Below are 24,076 nucleotides of genomic sequence, written 5' to 3' on the forward strand. Positions count from 1 at the left end.
TAGCAGTTTAAGGTTTACTAGGTACTTTTAATATGCTATCACAACTAATTCTCACAACAGCCCTATGAGGTAGATACTATTATTATCCCCATTTTGCAGATAGGGAAAGGAGAAGTTCAGAAACATGCTCAGGGTCACACAACTAGTAAATGTTTGAGCCAGAATTTGAACTCAGGTCTTTCTTACTCCAAGTCTCCCAATCTTGCCTCTTAGCTGTCCTCTACTAGAAACTGGTAGAGAATCAAGCAACCTATCCTTCTGGGAAACCTTGGATATGGCTTGTAAGGGTTAAATGGTAGGAGTCTGACAAAAGTGAGGAGAGCAGTTTGATAAAACACAGTTTAATTTGAGAAGTACAGATAGAAAAAAGAAAGGAGTAAAGAGAGATTATTCTTCTAATAGCCTGTGAATATACCTAAATTCCTAATACTATCTAAAATTTCTTAAAAAACCCATTCTGTCTTCAAGGACAGGTGCTTCTTGCCTGGCCAGGCCAGGCCTATCTAACCTACGCTACCTAAAATTGATTCACTAACTCCCTATCTACATTAATAAATCAACAGCTACCATCCACAACCTCCTTAAATCAGGTTTTATCCTCCAACTTTCAGTAGTAAACTGCCAGTAACAGCCCTGTGCCTCAGAGACCAACCTCCTCCTCTCTTGAGATCCAAAGGCAAAAGCCCCAACTGCCAACAGATTCCTTCCTTATATATCTCCCCTTGTCTCCTAGGTAATGGAATCTTCAGCTCTGGCTCACTGGCCTCTGGCCACAGAACTAGCTCACTTAGAAATCCTGCTCTTTCTGCCTCTTAAAGAGACAGAGGGAGAGATTAAGAAAATCCCTTTAACATTATATAGACTTCCACATCATAATAATCCCAAAATACTGCAGTCTTGGGTATGGATTGAATTATGTAGTGGCTAAAGTGCCTTTTAAATATAGATTCTGTAATTCCTCTAACTATTCCTGAATGATTGCTCTTCTGCTAATCCACATTATCATTCCTAAAGCCTTAGAAGCTATAGTCAACTTAAGCTTTGACTTTTAGAGCTAGAAGGAGCTTTAGATGCCATTGTAAACCAATCCCACATTTTAAATCCAAGGAACAAGAGAGCTAGAGAAATTAGGTGACTAGTCCATAATAGTCACACAATAGTAAATGGCAGAGTTGGGGTACAAATCTAGATCCTTGGGCTCCAAAGCTAGGTCTTCAATATATCATGCTGTTTCCCTTCATTTTTCTTTAGAGCTCTTCTGAGATTGTTTGCTCCCCACATTCTACCTGAGGAACCACCTATCTATTACAAATAAGCTTTTATAAAAATGTTTTCAATTCTTATCTCTGACAAGAAAGGTTGATTCAACTCAACTCAAGTTAAGCATGTACTATTAGCCAGGTAGGAGTAGTAAATTGATTCTATGAGGGAAAGACAAATGTTCATTTTTTTGTTTTTTTGAAGAAGTCCATTGAAATCACAGGGTGATATATTGACTTGCTCACGGATTTAAATGAAGCAGAGTTGCAGGCTTCTGTCTCAGGCTCTCTTCCAGAGTCATCCAAATCCAATGGCAAGACAAAATTAAAACATACATATTTAAGGGAATACAAAAGCAAGCAAAATAAAGACAAAGACAACCTGCCCTCAAGGAACTTAATATTGTAATGGAGGAAGACCACATGTACAAGGATGCTAAAAAGGTGGGGTGGGAGAAGGTCCTAGCACTTAAAGAAGTTCCAGAGTCTTATTCTTACTTCTTGTTCACTTGTGTCCACCTCTTCAGGACACTGTGGAGCATAGCTCATAAATGCCATCCATGGGATTTTCTTGGCAAGGATACTAGTTTACCATTTCCTTCTCCAGGGCATTAAGGCACAGAGAGGTCAAGTGCTTTATCCAGGGTCATGCAGCTAGTATGGGTCTGAAGCTGGATTTAAACTCAGGTCTCCCAACTCCAGGCCCAGCACTCTATCGATTGAGTCATCTAGCTGCCTCCTTTACTCTTATTAGCTCTGGGAAAATTATTTGACCTCTCATTTCTTTCTTATTGTGATAATTAGATTAATTCTACACTGTCCATCTTTAGATTTAATCACCAAAGGTGAGAAAACCTAATTCTGGGAGGTCCATAACCCACGTGTACTAGAGTGGGTGATGAATCAGAATCAACTGACTGCCCCTAAGCAGTACTATGAGAATCATCTATTGTGATTGGACATGCAAACTGGAGGTGGATGCAGGAAGTGACTAAAGCTGCTATCTTTCAAATATGATGGTAACTTCCTGTGGGTTGAAGTTGGCATTTTGAAGTTGGTGTAGAAGGATCTCTGGTGGGACCTCAGACTGCTTCCCTCTGAATTGTCACATGGCTAAGTTAGGCTGACTCTCTCTTCCCTTGGTCTTTCTGGAAGCTCTAGCCTTAAGGGGGCCTCTTATTGGAGGAGGCCTTGTGGCTAGAAGCCTTGTTTAATTAACCTCTGTGCCCCTCTACTGGGGCCTCTGAATCCCTACCTGGTTCAGGCCTCTGGTCTGGGCCAGAGTTTTTCTCTCTCAATTTCCCTACCTTCAACCTTCCTAATTGTAAATAAACCACCATAAAGTCCATTTTGACTTGAGATTATTCCTAATTGAGGATTGATAATAGTTCAATCCTCTGGTGACCATCTTTTAATACATTGAACCCACAAAACCCCTTCCCCCCCCCCTTACATTATAGGTATTTCTTTCACACCATACTTTCTCCATCACAGTCAGTCTCCATATATTGCTGGTTGGCATAAGAAATTAAATGGGAATTTTGGGGGAAGTTTTGTGGAAACCACAGATGAACACAAAGGCTAGAAATGTAGATATTATAACACTGACCTAGATATAACTTGTGACCAATACTTAAACCAAATTTTTCAATAAAGTACACTAAACAGCCCATTTAAGAAAAAATTCAGACTTCTCTGGTACGAAGGGAGGGCTAATACATTTTGTTTGGATTTTCTAGATGGCTGGGGGGTTAAGGGGATAAGGAGTGGGGGTGGTCTTTACCTCTAACCTTCTGGATATGGAAGAGAGATACAGATAAAGTACTTTGTAAACATTTACTCTATAAATGCCTGAAACTATTGTCATGCCCTTTCTTCTACAGAATCCCATGATCACATCATTCAGTCTTCAGACATTAACATTCATCTCTGCCTCTTCCTAGGTTTCTTCTACAAAGGTATGGGGCAAAACCTCTTAGAGATTCTGGAGTCCTTCCATTACATTCCCTAAGATACTAGATGTCTTGAATGGTCCTTGCATATAAAGAAGACCATTTAGAGCTGGGCTGGACACTTTGAATATAAAAAGGTCAAGAAATTCTGGGCTGGCCCAGGTACCTTTTTCTCTATTCAGTGAGAAAGCCAAGGAAGAGAGTGAGAGTTTGAAAGTGTAGGAGGCCACCAGGTTTTTTTTATTTTTCCTTCTGGAGGGAGTTGTTACTTTTGGAGAAGGGGGTTTGAGCCTCTTCTTCATACCTAGGATTCTATTCAGGAAATAGTAGATCCTCAACCCAAGTCTCTATTAGCCTTAGGGTTTGAGCTCCAGTTCTTTCTGGAAGTACTTTGCAGGACATTAAGCCTGTCATTTGGGACCAAAACCTGGTGGCACAGGAACACCAGGTCTAGACTTGGAAAGACTCATCTTTCTAGTTAAAATCTGGTCTCTTACACCGACTGGCAGTGTGATCCTGGGCAAGTCATTTAACCCTATCTGCCTTAGGTTTCTCATCTGTAAAATGAGCTGGAGAAGGAGCTGGGAAAGCACTCTAGTATCTTTGCCAAGAAAACCCCCAAATGAAGTCATGACTGAAAAATGATTGAACGACAACAAGAACCATAACGAAGCATTAGATCTTTGAACCCAGTCCTTGAGAAACACAGCTTCTTGAGTGAATCAAGATATTTAGAAACCAAGGAACTTGGAGGGGGCAGTGGGAGAGAACTGTAAGTCTTGGGGCAAAGAAGCCCTTTGGTGCTGGGGTTAATGGGGGTTTGAGGAGACAAAGGAATGCCACATGGGTTTCATTCCCTATGCATGATTCTCTCTAGTCTCTAAATTCTGCATGTCCACTCTTCCCACTGATGTTGTATGTATTAGGGTGAGAGTATGTCCAAGTATATAGGAAAGATGATACTGTATGTTGTTACCAAATCTATTACTCGATTTCAGTCCATTGAATGATGATGTCTTCTGGCTAACTACAAAAGGTAAACATAGGCTACCCAGTTATGGTTTTAGGAGTTAGCCACCCAGAGTTCCTTGAAACTTGGGCCACTGTCCTCCAGAGGACCAAACCTGCCAGTGTGAATAGTAGGTGGTGGTTGGAAGTATTTCAGAGGAGATACTACATTTTTTTTTGTTTTCCCCTTGAAGCACTTCATACATTATTTTTAGAAATATTTCATTGTCCCTGATAAGCTGGAGAGTACTGAGGCATTCTACTGGCCCTTTCACCTTCTCCTCTATTAGGAAAACTAACCTGTGCTTTGTAAATACATAGTTATTGCCTGTCACTGGCAAAAGCACAAACATAGCTCATTCTCTCCAGGTCCCTGAACAATTCCACTTGCCCTTCCTATTTGCTATTCCTGTGGGTAGACCTCATGGCATGTGCTGCAGCAAACTGCCTGGTATGTATAGGCTGGGGCTCTAGGGTCTTATTCACTGGAGTCACCTGAATGAGGCTTCATTTATTTATACCAGGCATAGAGGATAGGATAGCACCTTGCTCTGCTGCTTTGGGTTGGCAATTAGCCATCCTGCCAAAGACCACAGAGAAACAAAAGCTACTTACAGTTGTTGAAGGATTCAGGTAGAAAATCTAATCACCAGCCCCCTCTAGCTATTTCTCTCTTTTACTCATTAAGAGACTGCCAATACCTCCAATTATCTTGCCATTTCCCTGGCTGCCTTCATTTGAGATTTTGAGCCTCTTTGAGTAGGAGAGTAGACAGACAAAGGGGTAAGCTATGGTCCCCAAAGCCTGCTTTAGGAGGTGCACAACAGCTTTGGTACATGGGAATTTATGGAAGAGAAGACATTTTATTGTTGGAGGCAAATAAGAAAACTCTCATAATTCCTTGTATAAGTTCCATCGAGTCAAGTAGGTAAGCATTAATTAAGGGCTTATTGTGTGCCAGGCACTGTGCTAAGCCCCAAGGGATGCAAAGAAAGTAAAATACAGTCCTTCCTCTCAAGGAGCTCATCATCTAATAGATGAGACATTAAGTTTGAAGGTGATCTCAGAGGGAAGGCACAAGCATTAAGGGGGACCAGGAAAAGCTTCTTGCAAAAGGTGGGACATTAGTTGGTACTTAAAGAAAACTAGGAGGCAGAGGCAAGGAGGAAGAGCCAATGAAAATGCATTAAATAAGTGTAGCCAGTTGTCTCAATGAATAGAACATCAGGCCTGAAGTCAAGAGAACCTGGGTTCAAATCTGACCTCAGACATTTCATAGTTATGTGACCCTGGGCAAATCACTTAACCTGTTGCCTAGTCCTGACTGCTCTTCTACCTTGGAACTGACACTTGTAAAAAAAAAAAGAAAGAAAGGAAGGAAGGAAGGAAGGAAGGAAGGAGGGAAGGAAGGAAGGAAGGAAGGAAGGAAGGAAGGAAGGAAGGAAGGAAGGAAGGAAGGAAGGAAGGAAGGAAGAACCCAGAATTACTCTATCTAGTGTGAGGAATAGGAATTCAGTGTCCCTGGATTATAGAGTTCTTCAGAGGAGAATAAGAAGAAAATTGGAAAGTAGGAGATAAGAATGGCTATGAAGAGCATTTAAAAACCCACAAGAGGATTTTATATTTGATTCTGGATGTGATAGGGAAACCCTGAAGTTGGGTGAATTGGGGGTTGACATAATCTGTCCTACACCTTAAAAAATCACTTTGACCTCTGAGTGGAAGATGGACTAGAGTAGAAAGTCTTGTGGCAGAACCAGAAGGCTATTAAGAAAGTTAAAGAATGAGGTGATAAGGCCTATATCCGTGTGGTGGCAGTGTCAGAGGATTGAAGGGTATGTTTGAGAGGTTACAAAGGTAAAATTGATAGGATTTGGCAATAGATTGGAGGTTAAAAACAGTCTGAGCAAAGATACTGGAGTGGCTTGCCATTTCCTTCTCTAGCTCATATTACAGATGAGGAAACTAAGGCATACAGGTTTAAGTGACTTGCCCAGGGTCATATAGCTACTGGGTGTCTATAGCTGGGGAAGATTTTGGGGAAAAGATACTCAATTCAGTTTCGAACTGATTTTAATGAGTGTAAGATGTCTAGAAGACATTTAGTTTGAGATATCTAACAGGCAGTTGGGAATACAAGTCTGGAGGTCAGGAAAGAGTTCAGATCTGAGATTCATCTATATAGAGCTGATAGTTAAATTCATGGGAGTCAATGAGATCCTCAAGTGAAATAGTTTAGAGGGGAAAGAGAAGAGGGGCTAGGACAGAGCCTTGGATGGCACCCACTGTCAGTTGCCTTGGATAAAGATCCAGCAAAGAAGAATGAAGGAGTGAATGAAGAGAATGTGAAAGAAACGAATAAAGGCAATAGGATAAGCGCTGGAGAGAGAAGTATGAAAATCTGGAGAAAAGAGAAGCTGCAGAGAGATTAATACTAATAACAGCTAGCATTTGTATAACAATTGGAGATTTGCAAAGTGCTTCACAAATACTATCACATTTGATCCTTGCAATAGTCCTGGGAAGTGGATACTATTATGATTCCTATTTTACTTATGAAGAAACTGAGGAAGACAGAAGTTAAGTGTCTTGCCCAGGGCCATATAGCTAGTAGGTATCTAAGACCAGATTTGAACTCATGTCTTCCTAACTCCAAGTCCAGTTCTTTTTCTACTGCACCATCTAGCAGCCTCTGGTGTATCTTCAAAACTGATCCTTCGTACCATTAAAATCATGTCATACAACATGGATATCTTCTGTACTCCATTTGATCTCTCTGTTCTTCCCAGCTTCATCTTCTTGAATTTCAGTGCCACTCTATACAACTCCCTGGATTGGTAGGCTCCAAATGAAATGGTTTTATTATTGTCCTAATGGGGATAGATTACTACACATTTGTCAGAGGTCTGTCCCATTTCTCCTTTATTAGTTCTTCCAGTATCCATGTCTAGCATATAATAGGTGCTTAATAAATGCTTGTTGAATGGAGTTCAATTTCAGCTACACATATTCTCTTGATGATCTGGCTTAGTTGGATCTTACACCAAGTTCTCTAAAGGCTTGTTTTCCCTTCAACTGCTTCTCAGAAGAGAAAACTGCTTGTAATCTTTTGTCATCCTCCTCCATAATATTTGTACTCTAAACTAATGTTGCCCTTGGCTTCTCTGTCTCTCAACTTGGCAAGTAAATACAGAGTTTGCTAGCCAAAGTGGTTTCTGAGTTCTTGCAGATCCTGATGAACTATATACACAGCTCTAGAAAGAACTGGCAGATATGATTTCTGAGTCAACATCAGAGATCTTTTCTTTTTCTTTTTTTTTTTTTAAACCCTTAACTTCTGTGTATTGACTTATAGGTGGAAGAGTGGTAAGGGTAGGCAATGGGGGTCAAGTGACTTGCCCAGGGTCACACAGCTGGGAAGTGTTTGAGGCCGGATTTGAACCTAGGACCTCCCGTCTCTAGGCCTGGCTCTCAATCCACTGAGCTACCCAGCTGCCCCCAACATCAGAGATCTTTGAAGAATTTTGGAGAATGGAAAAAATAGCACAAGACTGGTGGGAGGACAAATGTCCTGATAGAAAAAGAATAAGGATAGAGTTTGTGAACTACTTTTGTGAATTAAACAAGTAGAAAGTTGAGGCACCTAGGCAATACAGTATGTAGAAAGCCAGGCCTAGAGTCAGGAAGATGAAGTCTGACCTCAGATACTAACTAGCTATGGGACCTTGAGCAAGTCATTTAACCCTGTTTGTTTTGGTTTCCTCATCTGTAAAATGAGCCAGAGAAAGAAATGGTAAACCATTACAGTGTCTTTGCCAAGAAAACTCCAAATGGTATCATGAAGAGTCCACATGTCCACATGACTAAAATTACTGAACAATAAGTGGAAAAAGAATTGGTTCTGAAATCAGAGGATCTGGGTTCCAATTCCAAATCTTCTGCTTACTGAGTGACTTTGGGCAAATAATTTTGGGAGGCTTTTAAAAAAACATTCATTAAAATGTTTTTTCAGTTTTAAATTCTCTCCCACCTTCTCTCCCTCCTCCATCCATTAAGAAGGCAAAGAATATTGTATTGGGCATATAGTTTAATCTGTCCTGTCCTCATTCTCCTCATCTATAGAATGAAAGAGAATAGATCCATCAAACATTGCCAGGCACATTTTTAAGCCCTGAAGATACCAAAAAGGAAAAAAAAAAAAGGTAAAAGACAGTCTCTGCTCTCAAGGAGCTCACAATGTAATAAGGGAAGATAATATACATAAAAGAGGAAGGATGAGGGTTATATAGGGGAGGAATATGATGAAGTCCTGAAGAGTGCAGCTGTGTGAGCAATGAGTAAATTGAGTGCCTTGGACACCCTCTTTAAATGAAGTATCTGAGATACTAAATAGATTTCTGTTAGTATCTTAATAGAGATACTTAGAATACTTAAAGAATCCAAAATACTTAATGTACTTAAGAACTTTATCTCTTTTAGGACAAAAAGTAGGAGTCTACACAGGCCAAAAGAAAGGAATAAGTTGGCATAAGAATCAATATGGATGTGGGGTTGGTGGGAATTGCAGGAATCTTACTCTCACCATAATTAATTCAGAGGGCAGCTAGGTGGCTCAGTGGATTGAGAGCTAGACATAGAGACAGAAGTTCTAGATTAAAATCTGGTCTCAGATACTCCCTACCTGACCCTGAGAAGGTCATTTAACTCCTATTGTCTAGCCCATACCACTCTTCTGCTTTGGAACCAATATACCGTAATGATCCTAAGATAGAAAATAAGGGTTTTAATTAAAAAAGAAAGAAAGAAAGAATTAGTTCATAGCAAGAATAACATCCATAACTTCTCTACTAGCAGCAATGAAAGGATCCAGGACAACTCTGAGGGACTTATGAGAAAGAAAACTGTCCACATTCAGAGGAAGAACTGTGGGAGTAGAAACACAGAAGAAAAACAACTGTTTGGTCACATGGGTTTATGGGGATATGACTGGGGATATAGACTCTAAATGATCACCCCTACTGCAAATATCAATAATATAGAAATAGATCTTGATCAATGACACATGTAAAACCTAGTGGAATTGTGTGGAAAAGGGAGGGAAAGAAAGTGAATCCTGTAATCATGTAAAAATGTTCAAAATTAATTTTTTAAAAAAAGAATATCATCCATACTCAGTTGGCTATAGAAACCTATCTTACCCATCAGGGAACTAGGAGGAAGAGGGGAATAAGAAAAGTAGGGAATGGACAAGAGGAAGGATGAATTGGGAGAGGTGGTGGTCAGAAGTAAAATGTCTGTGAACAGTGAAAGGCTTAAAAGAAAGTGAAGGATAAATGGGGAAAATAAGAAGACAAGAACATAATAATCATAACTTTTAATGTAAATGGAATAAGCTCACATAAAATGGAAGAGGATAGTATAGTGGATTAAAAACCAGAACCCCACAAGGAAACATTTAAAGCAGGGAGACAAACACAGAGTAAAAGGAAAGTATTAGAACAGAATCTAGTATGCTTCAGCTAAAGTTAAAAAAAAAAAAAAAAGAGTGGTAAGGGTGGGCAATGGGGGTCAAGTGACTTGCCCAGGGTCACCCAGCTGGGAAATGTCTGAGGCCAGATTTGAACCTAGGACCTCCTATCTCTAGGCCTGGCTCTCAATCCACTGAACTACCCAGCTGCCCCTAAATAATCTTATTTTAAAGAATGAGTGTGTCAAAGAGCAAATTAAAGGAACAATCAGTAATTTTGTTAAAGAAAATGACAATGAGGAGGTGACATACCAAAATTTATGGGATGTAGCCAAAGCAGTGTTTGAGGGAATTTTCTATTACTAAATGCTTATATCAGTAAAATAGAAAAAAGCAGATTAATGAATTGGGCATGCAACTAAAAAAAAAAACCTAGGGAAAAAAATAATTAAAAATCTCCAATTAAAGATCAAATTGGATCATGAAAATCAAAGGAGAAATTAATAAAATTGGAAGTAAGAAAATCATTAAGTAATAAGAAAGACAAAGATCTGGTTTTATAAAAAAATAAAATAGATAAATCATTAATTAATTTGATTTAAAAAAAAAGAAAAACCAAGTTAGCAGTATCAAAAATTAAAAAGGTAAATTCATAACCAATAAAGATGAAATTAAAGTAATTATTGGTAATTACTTTGTCCAACTATGTGCAAATAAATCTGACAATCTAAAAGAAATAGATGAATATTTAACTCCTGTCATTTTGAGGCACTTTTTTTAAAAACCCTTACCTTCTGTCTTATAATTAATACTGTTGTTCCAAGGCAGAAGAGCAATAAGATCTAGGCAATGAGAGTTAAGTGACTTGCCCAGTTTCACACATCTGGGAAGTGTCTGAGGCCAGATTTGAACCTAGAACCTCCCATCTCTAGGCCTGGCTCTCAATCCACTGAGCTACCCAACTGCCCCATGAGACACTTCTTAAAGATTGGTTTGGAAGGATTATTAAAGCAGTTTCAGCTTTTGCTGCTACTAAACCACCATCTTGGCTCCACCCCTTAATAGATGAATACTTAAAGAAATCTGAATTACCCAAATTAACAGAAGAAATATAATACTTATCAATCCCATTTCAGGAAAATAAATTGAACAAACCATCAATGAATTCTCTAAGAAAAAATCCCCAAGGCCAAATCAATTCAAAAGTATTTTTTTGAAATTGAATTGAATTGAATTGAACAATTAACTCCAAAACTATCTAAGCTATTTGGGAAAATAGGTGAAGAAGAAATTCTACCAAATACTTTTTATGACACAAATATGGTACTGATACCAAACTGGGAAGAGTAAGAAAACTTACTAATGAATTAGTAAGAAAACTTACTAATGAATATTGATGCAAAAATGTTAAATAAAATACTAGCAAGAAGATTACAACAATATATCACAAGGATCACATGCTATGGCCAGATGGATTTTATGCCATGAATGCAGAGACTGTTCAATATTATGAAAATTGTCAGCATTATTGACCACATCAATAACAAAAACAACAGAAACCATAAGATTATCTCAAGAGAAGTGAAAAAAGCCTTTGACAAAATACAACACCCATTCATTATAAAAACATTAGAAAATATTGGAATAAAGGGAGCTTTCCTTAAAATGACAAATGGTATCTATCTTAAAACAACAGCAAGTATTATCTGTAATGGAAGTAAGCTGGAAGCCTTTCCAATAGGATCAGAGGGAAACAAGGCTGTTCATTATTACCATTCAATATTTTACTAGAAATGCTAGCTATAGCAATAAGAGAAGAAAAAGACATTGAAGGAATTAATATGGACAACAAGGACACAGTTATCACTTTTTGCAGATAATATGGTGGTATATTTAGAGAATTCCAGAGAATCCACTAAAAAAAAATGAATTGAAACAACTTTAGCAAAGTAGCAGGATATAAAATGAAATTTTATAAATTATCAGCATTTTTATACACCAACAACAAAGTCCAACAACTACGGATAGAAAGAAATTCCATTCCAAATAACTGAAGACAATATAAAATAGCTGGGAGTATACATACCAAAACAAACCCAGCAATTATATGAACACAATTATAAAACATTTTACACACAAGTAAAGTCAGACCTAAACAACTGAAAAAACATTAATTGCTCATGAGTAGGCTGAACCAATATAATAAAAATGGCAATTCTGCTCAAATTAATTTATTTATTCAGTGCTATACCAAACTACAAAATAATTATTTCACAAAACTAGAAATCATAATAACAAAATTCATCTGAAAGAACAAAAGGTCAAAAATATCAAGAGATTTAATTAAAAAAATGAAGGGCTGAAGACTAGCTGTACCAGATCTCAAACTGTACTATAAAACAAGAATTATCAAAACAATCTGGTACCAGCTAAGAAATAGGGTAGTGAACCAATGGAATTAATTAGGTAGTTAATAAGCAGTGGTAAATAACCATAGTAACCTAGTATTTAAAAAATAAAAAGATCCAAGAGTTTTGGAGATGAACTCACTATTTGACAACCTGCTGGAAAAATTGGAAAACAGTATGGCAGAAACTAGGCATAGACCAGCTTCTCATACCACATACCAAGATAAAATAAAAATGAATACTTGACCTTGAAATAAAAGGAAATACTATAAACAAATTAGGGGAACAATGAATATGTTACCTGTCAGACTTGTGGGTAAGGGAAAAATTTAAGACCAAACAAGACACAGAGAACATTACAAGAAGTAAAATGGATATTTTGACTACATTAAATTAAAAAGATTTTGTACAAATAAAACCAATGCAATCAAGATTAGAAGAGAAACAAATAACTGGGGGGAAATTTTTATAGTAACTATCTCCAACAAAGACCTTATTTCTCAAATAGGAAACTGAGATAAATTTGTAAGAATATTTCATTTTCCAATTGATAAATGGTCATAAGACATAAACAAGTAGTTGCCAGGTGAATAAATCAAAACCATCTATAATTGGGGGCAGCTGGGTAGCTCAGTGGATTGAGAGCCAGACCTAGAGACGGGAGGTCCTAGGTTCAAATCTGACCTCAGACACTTCCCAGTTGTGTGAGCCTGGGCAAGTCACTTGACCCCCATTGCCCACCCTTACCACTCTTCTGCCTTGGAGCCAATACACAGTATTGACTCCAAGATGGAAAGTAGGGGTTTAAAAAAAATTTTTTTTTTTAAAAACATCTATAATCATATGAAAAAATGTTCCAAATGTGATATGATCTTCCTGAATGTTGAGTTTCAGGTGTGCAGGATCTAGGAGGAGCTCTCCATTGTGCATCTTCCACCCTTTCCAATCAAAGGGAGGAAGAAACTCCAGGGGCAGGGAGAGCTGAGGGAGTCTGAGTTTCAGAACTGCTTACATCTTGCAGAGTCATGAGATTCCCAGGAAGTCCAGAAGTGCAGCTGAGTAGGAAATAATGATATTTACCTCTGTAAAAAGGACTTCTTTATTCCTTTTTTGGAATTCTTTATTCCTTTTTTAATTTAATGGGGGACCTAGAGGTCCTGTTACCATAGAGATGTATAGGGATTAACCAGCCCACAGTGACAGGAAGTAGAATCATAGAGATAGAAAGGAGGAACCATAGAGACAGGAAATGAGGTAGTAAAGGGTATAAAAGGGACCAGCATCAGTTGGTCAGCATCAGTTGCTAATAGTTAGGGCTGGCAGTTGTGGGGAAGTTGGCTGCTAGAAGTGTGTTGGATTGGTGGTTGGCATTTAGTTGCTGGAATATAAAGGCAGGCCTGAGATTACTGAGAGGGCTTTTGGCTTTAGCCTTTAGAGGACTTTTTGACCTTTGGGTTTGGGGCTTTTGGTTTGGGCTGGGTTTTTTTGTTTGTTTGTTTGTTTGTTTTTATTTCTTGAACTTTTTGAAAAGTGGCTAGTCTTCCTTGACAGACCTAATTGGGGTAGGATTAAACACTGATTGGGTTGGAACTTTGTGGGGTGGTTGCTATTAGCAGTAGTTATAGGTAGAGATAGGCAGTTTTAGGTAGTAATTATAGGTAGCTATAGGATAACTAGTATAGACATTAGGAAATTTTCTTTCTCTACCTCTTTCCTATATTTCTCTCCTTTACTATATTCATTTTACTATATTCTTTTACTATCTCTATTAAACTAAATTGTTAATTGTTAAAAGCTGCTAGAAATTTTCTTTTCTCTGGCTTAAAGGGATAATATTAATTTACAACTCAATTCTCATTAAAATTTAAATGATTAAAAGCTGCTCTCTTATTTTGTCAAAACCCCTAATTTAACCCTTACACCTCCAAGGTCCTTTCTAGCTCAAAATCTATGAACCTATGAACTGTTTTTTTCCCTTTTTTTTTAAATTTAAATTTTGAATATTTTCCCATAGTTATATATTTCATGTTCTTTCCCACCCACCCCCATAGCCGATGCACATTTCCACTGTATTTTACATGTATCATTGATTAAAACCTAATTCCATATTATTGATAGTTGGACTAAAGTTATTGTTTAGCATCTATATCTCCAATAATTTTTCAGTTTTTTCCTTTAAAAATATGTTTTTACATTTTAATTTTGAATATTTTCCCATAGTTACATATTTCATGTTCTTTCCCTCTCCCCCAAACCGCTCTAATCCCACTTAGCTGACACACAATTCCACTGGGTTTTACATGTATCATTGATCAAGACCTAAATCCATATTATTGATAGTTGAACTAGAGTTATCATTTAGTATCTACATCCCCAATAATATCCCCATCAGCCCATGTGTTCAAGCAGTTGTTTTTCTTCTGTGTTTCTCCTCCCACAGTTCTTCCTCTGAATGTGGCTAGTTTTCTTTCTTATAAGTCCCTCAGCCTTGCTCTGGATGCTTGCATTGCTGCTAGTAGAGAAATTCGTTATGTTTGATTGTACCACAGTGTATCAGTCTCTGTATACAATGTTCTCCTGGATCTGCTCCTTTCACTCTGCATCAATTCCTGGAGGTCATTCCAGTTCACATGGAATTCCTCCAGTCCTATGAACTATTTTAATCAACTACACTTTAGGAAAATGTGATAAAGTCAATGCCTTTACTTTTACCCTTTCTTCATTTTTTGAAATCTACATCTCCTTGAGACAGGCTGGGTTGGAAGTACTGACATCATACAGAATGTCTTCCTTTCACATTTCTCATATCTTTTAGTATGACATTGATTCAACTTTTGCTCTTACAAAGTCAATGATGTGACTGCATGCAGACATCTAATCCTAAAATAACTCCTACATCACTAACCAAACACTTCCAATCTATTAAATTACAGACATTTTCGATTTTTCAGTACTCTTCTGGTCCAAAGCCTTCCTATTAGAAAGTATTCAAACTTAAGAAGATGTACATGAACTGATACAGAACAAAGAAAGAAGACCTAGAATATTTTGCATGATGACTACAATAAAATGAAGGAAAGCAGCAAAAAATGGCAGACTTCAGAACTCTGGTCAGTACACTATCCAATTATTACTAAAAAGGACTGATGAGGAATCATGCATCCTGTCTCTTGACATAGGTGGAAGATCAATTTATTGTAATGAATGATGCCTACATTTTCAAATATAGTTAATATGTTGATTTGTTAAGTTTAACTATATTTGTCATAAGAGAGGATTCTGTGGGGAGGAGGAGTCTAGGACATAAGTAGGCATTTAATAAATATCTATTGATTGATGCAATCAATCAATTAACATTTATTAGATGCTTATTACGTGCCTGGCACTGTGCTGAATGCTGATTCATTGATTGGTTTGGAAGTGACAGTGGTATTAAAAAATGCCATCAATAAAAAATGTTTAAATGAAAAAAAAAAAAGTATCAGGATAAGGCTTCTGTCAACACAAGCATTTGGCTTCTTTCATTTCTTGATCCCAAACCATATTTTCCAACATATTTTTCATTGTCTTTCCCTCAGCCTACCTTGGCATCAAGGTCTATGTTGATGTACATCTGTTAGAGAATCTTGTCAGGTCCTTTATTGAATTTAGCTACTTCACCATCTGAAACAGAAGTTGGTGCACAAGCTACAATTGTCTTCTTGAGCATCTGTTTGCTTATGCTCATTCCAAGCACCGCAAGGCATGATAAACATGTGCCCTACAAAGGATGATTCTTGTTGCTTTGGAATACATGATGAGAACAATTCAAATCGAATAGTTAAAGAATTTTGGAGTTATTGGGGTTCTCAATGACCATTTTGTCCAATCCATACCTAACAAAGTAATCTTTGAGCCCCTGCCTGAAAACTTCTAATAAGGGAGAACCTGCAACTCCCTAAACTATCCATATATAGAATGTTCCCTTATATGGGTAGTTCCAACTGTCAAAAGTTTTCCCTACTATCAAATCTAACTCTGCCTCTTTCTGGCTTCCATCCATGGCTCCTGATTTTGTTCTCTAGGGACAAATGGTCTAATTCTGCTCCCATATAATAGCTTTTCAAATGCTTTAATACAGCAGGGTCCTCCATTCCATGGGAGATCCCTTCCAAGACCTACCATGGATGACTGAAAAGAAAGATAGAAAGAAACTTTTGCCTGTTAACTGAATCAATAACTGAATCAGTGGATTACTGAATCAGCAGATATAGGGGCACCATTACTCTTGTACTTTGAGGCTATTATTATAGTAAATAAGGGCTTTCTTAAACAAAGGTACTGCAATAATACTACAACAAATACAATCAATGAGAGCAGTAGAGGCAGAATGGAGGAAAGTTTCACATAGGAGCGTGGGTATGAAGACAAAAGGAGAGAAGTAATGTAATAGGCTGGTGACTTCACCATATTATAGCCTATACTCTCTCTCTCTCTCTCTTTTAACCCTTACTTTCTGTCTTAGTATCATTTCTAAGACAGAAGAGTGATAAGGGCTAGGCAATTGGGGTTAAATGACTTTACCCAGGGTCACACAGCTAGAGAATGTCTGAGTTTCGAACTTAAGTCTTGCTAAGTCCAGGCCTGGTGCTCTAACCACTGTGTTTTCCAGTTTTCCTCAACTTGGACTCTCTTAGAAGATAGTTTGAAACTTATGAACTATTTTTTTTCTGGAATTCTCCAAATTTCCCAATATAAAAAATTTTTTTTCCAGGGTTAATCATGAATAACTGAGTCAGTGGACACCAAATCAGTAGATAATAGGGGCACAGCTGTGCAATTCTCGTGGCCCTCTGAGCTTTCTGTTCTCCATTCTATATATCTCAAGTTCTTCCACTGAACTTCACATGGCATGAACTTGAAGCTCTTCACCAATCTGTTTGGCCTCCTTTGAACACTTTCATATTACCAGTGTCCTTCCTGTGCTGCTGCTGAGTGAACATGATGCTCCAGCAGTGATCTGCAGAGTACCATGTTGTTGTTCAGTCATGTCTGACTCTTTGTGACCTCATTCATAGTTTTTTTTTGTTTGTTTGTTTGTTTTTGTGGTAGAAATCCTGGAGGGGTTTGCCATTTCCTTCTCCAGCTCATTTTATGGATGAAGAAACTAGGTAGAGTTAAGTGGCTTGTCCAGGGTCATACAGCTAATAAGTATCTGAAACAGGAATTGAACTCACAAAGATGAGTCTTCCTGACTCCAGACCCAGCACTCTCCACCAAGCCATCTAGCTGCCCTAGATTTCTTTTAAATATTCTCCAAGCAGCTTGCTTTCTTACCTCTCATCCCAGTCCACTAAAACTCCCAAATCTTTTTCAGAAAGGCTTCTGTCTATCAATGAATGAATGACTCCCCAATTTTGCACTTGTGAAGTACATCTTTTGAATCCGCAGATAAAACTTTACTTTGATCCTTATTATATTTTGGCTTTTTAGATTCTGGCCCAGTGTTTGAGCTTAGAAAGATCTTTTTTGGATCTTGACTTATTTAATGTGTTATGTTAGCTGGCCCTTCTAGCTTTGTGTCATCTGCAGACTTAATGAGCATACCATCTGAAGTTCTACCTTCTGAAAAAAGCCTTTCCTACTTGTCCTTAATCTTAATATCTTCCCTCTTGAAATTATCTCCACTTTATCCTAGATATGTCTTGTTTGTACATAGTTGTTTGCATGTTGTCTCCCTCATTAGACAGTGAGTCCTTGAGAGCAGGGACTTTTTTGCCATTTTATGTATCCCCAGAGCTTGGCACAATTCCTATCATAAAACATGCTTAATATGTTTATTTGCTTGTTGATAACTTGAAATCTATGCTTTTATTCAGGCCACTGGGGAAAAAAATGATAAAAGGCCCAGATCACTGGGGCATGCCACTGGAGACTTGCAAAGTTAACAGTAAACCATTATTGACTATTCTAAATTTGGTCTTTCTGCCAGTTCTGAATCCCACTAATTATACTATTGGCTAGGGCCATATCTCTCTTAATTTTCTACAAGAAGAATATAGTCTTTAAGGCTTACAAAGCACTTGACTTATATTTTCACATTTGATCCTCACAATAATCCTCTGAGGTAAGTTCTATTATTATCTCCATTTTACAGATGAGGAACCTGAGTCCTAGAGTGGTCACATATATAAAAGACAGAAAGAAAATGAGTCAGGACTTGGGCTTGGGACTTCTTAATTTCTTTTTTTTTTTTTTTAACATTTATTAATATTCATTTTTAACCTGTTTACATACTTTATGCCCCTACTTTCCCCTTCACCCCCCTCCCCCTGCTCTCCCCCCATCCATGGCCGATGCATATTTCCACTGGTTTTATCATGTGTCCTTGTTCAGGGCCTATTTCCATATTGTTGTTAGTTGCATTTGTGTGGTAGTTTTGAGTCCACATCCTCAATCATGTCCGCCTCAGCCCATGCATTCAAGCAATTGTTTATCTTCTATGCTTCCTCTCCTGCAGATCTTCCTCTGAATGTGGGTAGCATTCTTTACCATAAAACCCTCAGAGTTGGGACTTCTTAATTTCAAAACTAATGCTCTCCCCTTTACATCTCCTAGCTGCCTCTACAAAGCCAATTTCTATTTTCAAGCCACCACCTTCTTAGCCAGCTGTTCACTTCCCAAATTAATTTCCCTCTTCTGTATTCTTTGTTCATAATGGGCAATAGTGAGGTAAATGCAACCTGTATGTTTCTTTCCCAAGATTTCATAACCCCTGTCAATACTTCTAGGTTTCTTCTGACAATCTCAATTGTACTAGAAAATGGGTAGTTGTCATCAGTGTTGATGAACTGTAGTTCTGTCAGGTTCTCTGTTATGTTTTGGATAGATGCCTTGTGAAGACAGCAGGCATTTCTATTCCTATCAAGGTAACCAATTGCTGCATTAGTATCTTTGAGCAGGAAATCCCTAGCAATTATTACTTATCTTTACTTCCTCTGCTCCTTATTGGATGATCTCTTATCTAATAGCTTCTTTGGTTAAACTCTAGCTCTACTTTACATCTTTCTCCTGACTTAGAGCATCCAGCTCCCTTCTCTTCAAGAATACCCTCAAGTCTGTTTTCATGCTTTAATTATATAGATAATCTTTTCTTTCCCCTTCTTTCCACTTAGAACTCTTCCATTCCCCAACATTCTACCTGACAGGTGTCAAATCTCTTCTCCTTGACCTCATTCAAATACCCTTCTCTCTCTCTGAACCCTTTTCTTGTCTAACCAGCCCCTGGTCATTCTTTCTCCTTTTTAAATGTGCTCCATATCTGACTCATAGTCTTTCTTTCTATCCTAACTCTTGCCCTCCTATGAGGTGACTTCAATATACATTTTGATCTCTTAAATTCTCCAATTTTCCAGGTTCTCAATCTGCTCAATTCTCTTTTCTTTAATTTTAATTTTTAAGTATTTTTCCATGTTTACATGATTCATTTTCTTTCCCTCCCCTCTTCCCTCTCCCAGAAAAAAACAAACAAAAATACATTGCTCTGTACCAAAAATGAATAATATGGAAAATAATTATCAAGTAATAATATTTGTACAACCCAGTGGAATTGCTTGTCGGCTCTGGGAGTGGGAAGGGAAGAGGGGAGGAAAAGAAAATGAATCATGGAAACATGGAAAAATATTTAAAAATTAAAATTAATTTTTAAAAAAAGGAGTGTACTGGTTTGTTGCATTGCTACTGGTAGCAAAGTCCATTCCATTGGATTGTTCCACAATGTTTTACTTTCTGTGGGCAATGTTCTCTTGGTTCTGCTCATTTACTCTGCATCAGTTCATTGAGGTTCTCCCAGTTCATATAGAAAGCCTCCAGGTCATCAATCTTTACAGTACAATAGTATTCCATCACTATCATATACCACAATTTGTTCAGCCATTCCCCAATTGAGGGACAACCCTTCATTTTCTAATTTTTTGCCACCAGGAAGAGTGTGGCTATGAATATTTTTGTACAAGTATTTTTCCTTATAATTTCTTTGGGGTACAAACCTAGTAGTGGTGTTGCCAGATCAGAGGGTATATATTCTTTTAAAGCCCTTTGCACATAATTCCAAATTGCCTTCCAGAATGGCTGGCTTAATTCACAACTCCACCAGCAATGCATTAGTATCCCGATTTTGCCCCAACCCCTTCAACATTTATTATTTTCCTTTAATGTCATATTGGCCAAGCTGCTAGGTGTGAGGTGGTACCTCAGCATTGTTTTGATTTGTGTTTCTCTATGAGAGATTTAGAACGCTTTTTCATGTGCTTATTGATAGTTTTGATTTTTGTATCTGAAAACTGCCTATTCATGCCCCTTGATTTTTTTTGTACAATTGACTTAGCTCCTTATAAATTTGAGAGATTAGACCTTTGTCAGAGATTTTTGTATAAATTTTTCCCCCAATTTGTTGCTTCCCTTCTAATTTTGGTTGCATTGGATTTTTTGTAGAGAAACTTTTGCATTTATTATAATCAAAATTATTCATTTTAAGTTTTGTAGTGTTTTCTATCCCTGCTTGGTCTTAAATTCCTTCCTTTCTCATAAATCTGACAAGTATGCTATTCTATGTTCATTTAATCTGTTTACGATTTCCCTTTTTATATTTAAGTCATTTACCATTCTGAATTAATTTTGGTATAGGGTGAAAGATGTTGATCTAAACCTAATTTCTCCCATACTGTTTTCTAATCCCAGTAGTTTTTGTCGAATAATGGGTTCTTGTCCCAAAAGCTAGGATCTTTGGGTTTATCAAACACTATCTCGATACTATCATTTATCCCAAGTCTATTCCATTGATCCACCATTCTATCTTTAAGCCAGTACCATATTATTTTTATGATCTCTGCTTTATAGTATAATTTGAGATCTGATAATGCTAGGTCTCCACCCTTCACATTTTTTTTTCATTAGTTCCCTTGATATTCTTGATCTTTTGTTCTTCCAGATGAACTTTGTAATAATTTTTTCTAATTATGTAAAAAAGTTTTTTGGTAGTTTGATAGGTATAGCACTGAATAAGTAAATTAATTTAGGTAGGATTGTCATTTTTATTATATTAGCTCATCTTACCCATGAGCAATTGATGTTTTCCCAATTGTTTAGATCTAGTTTTATTTGTGTGAAGAGTGTTTTGTAGTTATGTTCATATAATTCCTGAATTTGTCTTGGCAAATAAATTCCCAGGTATTTTATATTGTCTAGAGTGATTTTAAATGGAGTTTCTCTTTCTAACTCTTGCTGCTGGGTTTTGTTGGAAACATATAGAAATGTTAATGATTTATGTGGGTTTATTTTGTACCCTTCAACTTTGCTAAAGTTATTGATTATTTCTACTAGCCTTTTAGTTGATTTTCTTGGATTCTCTAGGTATATCATCATGTCATTTGCAAAGAGTGATAGTTTAGTTTTCTCATTGCCTACTTTGATCCTTTCAATGTTTTTCTTCTCTAATTGCTACTGCTAGCATTTCTAGTACAATATTAAATAGTAGGGATGATAATGGGCATCCCTTCTTAACTCCTGATCTTGTTGGGAATGCATCTAACTTATCCCCATTGCAGATGATACTTGCTGATGGTTTTTAAATAAATACTGTTTATTATTTTGAGGAAAGGACCTTTTATTCCTATATTTTCTAGTGTTTTCAATAGGAATGGGCATTGTATTTTGTAAAAGGCTTTTCCTGCATCTATTGAGATAATCATGTGATTTCTGTTTATTTGATTATTGATACGGTCAATTATGTGGATGGTTTTCCTAATATTAAACCATCCTTTCATTCCTGGTATAAATCCTACCTGGTCATAGTGAATAATACTTGTGATAAATTGCTGTAGCATTTTATCTAGTATTTTATTTAATATTTTTGCATCTATGTTAGTCTGTAATTAGTCTTCCTGGCTTGGGAATCAGTACCATATTTGTATCATAAAAAAATTTGGTAAGACTCCTTCTTTGCCTATTTTGTCAAATAGTTCACTCAGTTCTCTTGACACATTCCTCTATGCCACTTCAATTACACAAAAATATTCTCACCTTTGATCTTGATATCACCAATAAATGTTCTAATTCTGTGTTCCTTGATCCTAGAATTCCTTTGTTTGATCATATGCCTTTAGATCCTTAACCCTGGTTTTTGTACTTACCAGAACCTATCTCTCCTCACCTCAACATTTTCCTTTGTACTCCTACATCCCCAATCTCAACCCCTTGGCAAGCCAGTTCAACTCTATATTCTCCTCTTTTCTGGAATCTCTCTTGTCCTATTACTGATCATGCCTTGCCAAGAGCCATTCATGCATATGGTGATGAACAGAGTTAAAGGAAGTAACCAAACCTTGCTGATTGTGTCCACAAAAATTTATGTAATCTAATCCCAATTGAGCTCTTCTCTGGCAAAGCAATCCTACTCCTTGTGTATTGATTCTCCATCCCACTCACACAGAGGCTGTTTTAAAACTCGTCTCTCTCAAAGCCTCTAACAATATTCCCTCCAAAACTTGGCTCCATACTTCACTGAAGCCATCTGCTGAGTGCCCTCTTTTCATCTCAAATCCCTCTGACATCAGACATCACTATCTTCTCCTTTATTCCTGTCTGATGAAGAGGTGATCCCTCTCCTTGCCAAGGCCAATTACTCTACTGGCACCCTTGATGCTATGTCCTCTGGAGTTCTCCAACAAATCAGCCCTCTTTCATTCTCAATCAGTCTGTAATCTCCAATCCCTTCTAGGTGACTGAGGGATTACTTCCATCTACTCTGTATACATCTTAAATATCCCTATTTGTTTACATGTTATGTCCATTATGCTCTTTCAGGCCAGTGAATGTCTTTGTCTTTTTGCTGTTCTTTGCATCCATGAGGCTTAGAATAGTACCTGGCACATAGTAAGTAATAAATGCTTATTGATTGATTGATTGATTGTTTCCTTTAGCAATAATTCATCCTCCTTAACAGCTTGAAGTATAAAGAGGCATCAGTACAGTCCCTTCAACATTGCTGCCAGGAGAGAGATTGGTGTAAGCTTGGATGACAGATAACAACCTCTCCATGATGGCAGAAATACAAGCTTTGCATACTTGATGCAAGTCACTGCATATTTTGCTCTACTTTTCATAATAGCTGAGATTTTCAACCTTGTTGTTGTTGTTGTTGCCTTACCCAGAGAGCATCAACAATTTGTCCTAGTCTAGCCACTCTATTAATTTGCTTTCTCTTCTAATCATCTAATTTTTTTTCCCCATTTGCCTTGTTTAGCCCAAAAGCTTTTCCTTTATGCCACTAGTCTTTTTAGTCAGGTTCTATTCCCTAATACTTTTGTTGTTGTTTAGTTGTTTTTAATCATGTCTGACTCTCTATGACTCCATTTGGGGTTTTCTTGGCAAAGATACTAGAATAGTTTCCCATGCCCTTTTCCAGCTCATTTGACAGATGAGCTAACTGAGGCCAAAAAGGTTAAGTGACTTGCCCAGAGTCACAAGGCAGTAAAAATGTCTGAGATCAGATTTGAATTTAGGAAGATGAATCTTCCTCACTGTAGGCCAGGCACTCTATTCATTATATCACCTAGCTGCCCCTCTTTAGTACTTTTATATCCTTCTTTATTTCCCCCACCTTCAATCTGGAAGGAAAATATGAAATTTTGCATTTCATGAAATTTCAAAATTCAGGCCTAGATACTATTCTTCAAAATTTCCCCAATTCCTCTTAAAATGTTGCCAAATTCCTTCTCCTCAAATTTAATATTTGACATATTTCATTATCTAAACTTTTCCAAGTCATTTATACCATTTCCTACTTATAATTAGGCCCAAGCCCTCTTCTTTCACTCTCTTTACAAAGAGGCAGGAAAGAGAAAGTAGATTGTTCTTTGCAATGACCTTAGCAGCTCTAACCTATGATCCTATGTGCATGGTTGGGTGGAAGAAGGAGATAGAAAAGCCAGGTGGCATGGGTTG

The sequence above is a fragment of the Gracilinanus agilis genome, chromosome 2 (genome assembly GCF_016433145.1).
Source record: "Gracilinanus agilis isolate LMUSP501 chromosome 2, AgileGrace, whole genome shotgun sequence".
NCBI lineage: Eukaryota > Metazoa > Chordata > Mammalia > Didelphimorphia > Didelphidae > Gracilinanus > Gracilinanus agilis.